This window comes from Mus caroli, unplaced genomic scaffold, assembly GCF_978045245.1.
Source record: "Mus caroli unplaced genomic scaffold, Mus_caroli_1 scaffold_12, whole genome shotgun sequence".
Classification (NCBI taxonomy): Eukaryota; Metazoa; Chordata; class Mammalia; order Rodentia; family Muridae; genus Mus; species Mus caroli.
Genome location: NW_028227267.1, coordinates 75010901 through 75013085, shown reverse-complemented (window position 1 = coordinate 75013085; position 2185 = coordinate 75010901).

The window sequence follows — 2185 nt, the reverse complement described above, 5'->3', positions numbered from 1 at the left end:
CAGTCTGCCAGTAAAATCCATTCTATTTTTCCCTCCAAGGGACATCCCTGCATCGGCCCTAAACCCTTCCTTGTTACCTCACTTCTCTGAGTCTATGGATTGGTTATCATTTATCTAATGTTGAATCTCTACTTACAAGTTGAGTACATACCATATTTATCCTCCTGGGTCTGGGCTCCCTCACTCAGAATAATTTTTTTTTCAAGTTCCATCCATTAGGCATGATGATTTTTAAGACACATATTCAGAGCTGCACAAATTTCGCATGTTAAGGATTCACTGTATTTTTAAGTGTCTGTGTGTGTCTGTGTGTGGGTATGTACCTGTGAGTGGAGTTCAGAACTATCTTTCTAGTTTCAAATATAACCTTAGTCTTAAATCTCTATTTTGGGCATTAATCTTGCCGGCAGCAGAAATGTAGCATTTGTCAAAGCAAAGGAGGCATTTCAGAGTTCTCAGATAGCTGGGAACCCCCTGTCCACTGTTTTGCCTTGGACGGTCGCTGCTATTGCAGTTGTCATCGACTCAGGGAAGCTCTGATGCATGGCAGAGATCTGTACACATTGGCACCAACTACACTACCACTACCACATCTAACTCTGAGCAGCCGCCGCTTCTCACTGACTGATACATTGGTATCGATCACAGACCAATACATTGGTATCGATCACAGACCTGGTGATGGCTGCTCTTGAGAACCAAACTGACAGGATCTAGAATCAACCAGGAGGCAAAACTTGGGTCATATCTGCGAGGCTGGTTACAGTTTGAGTTAGCTGAGGTAGGATGACCTATCTTGGATGTAGGTAGCATCCTTCCATGCACTTGAGTCCAAGACTGGACCAAAGGAAGACAGTGAGCCAAACACCAGCTTTCATGGCTCTCTGCTTCCCAACTGCTTAATGGGACCAGCTACCTTGATGGCTCCATTTCTTTAATTCCTCATGGTGATAGACTATATCCTCAAATCCTGAGCAGAAAGGAACCCTTCCTTCCATAAATTGATTTTGTCAGATATTTTGTCCTAGCAATGAGAAACAAAATTTATATAGACCACCTGGCTTACATTGTAACTGTTGATGGAGGTTGCCTAACCCTGGCCCAGGGACTCTAACCAGCTGCTGCTTTTTACTTGAAACTAAAGGTTGTGCTCTGGGCTCCAGCCAGTGAAGCCCATCTACCCAGTCCTGTTTGTTTGTTTGTTCATTTGTTAGTTTTTCCTTTTCTTTCTTTCCATCCCCAGGGTTGTCAGCAGAGAAAATCAGCTATGTTCACCTTGTCAACTTATTTTGTTGTTGGGTTTCTGTTTGTTTGTTTGTTAAGATAGGGTTTCTCTTTGGGTAGCCCTGGCTGACCTGGAACTGAGGCTGCAAACCAGGCTGGCCTTGAACTCAGAGACCCACCTGCTCTGCTTCTTGAGTGCTGGGATTAAAGGCATGAGCCACCACCTCCAGGCTCTGGTCCAGGTTTCTTGTCCCTCCTCTGTACCACTGTGTGCGTTGGCAAATGGAGCTTTGTGGAGCAGCCTTACATGGGGAACGGAAACTTAGGGCTAAAGCAGAGACCATTTTACTCCCAACAGCTCCCTTTCTCTGCTTGCTTTCTTTCCCATCAAAAACTTTTATCTTGCCCCACATAGAAAAACAAGCTCTCAAGTCAACAGCCATTCCTTTCAAAGCTATTGTTTAAGGCATTGTCTCCGCCAGAAGTTTCAGGAGTCTGTTTTGAAACTAAAAGGTTGAGAACGTTTTCTTTTGTGTTCTGTTCCACTGTGGCTCCATCCTCTGAGGCCTGGGATGCCCTGATTAGGGCCACCCATGGTGGAAGGGCTGTTGTTAACAGAAAGAGGGCCATTCGCTGCATGAGAGCTGGTAGAGAATAGTGAAGAGGAGGCACCTACTTAGGAAAGCCTCCAAGGAACTTCCCTAGTATAGCAGAACAGCTTAAAAATTAAAGAAGTGGCTAGAAATATAGCTAAGTAATAGGATGCTTGCTTAGTATTCATGAAAGGACAAATTAAACCAAGTGAGTGGCACACGCTTGTAATCCCAGCCCAAAGCAGTGGATGCCGGTGGGTTAGGAGTTTAAGTTCATCCTCAGCCACATAGTAAGTTCAAGGTCAACCTGGATTAGAGAGACTGTCTTAGAAGGAAACAAAACAAGAACACTTGTTTTGCTGGATCTT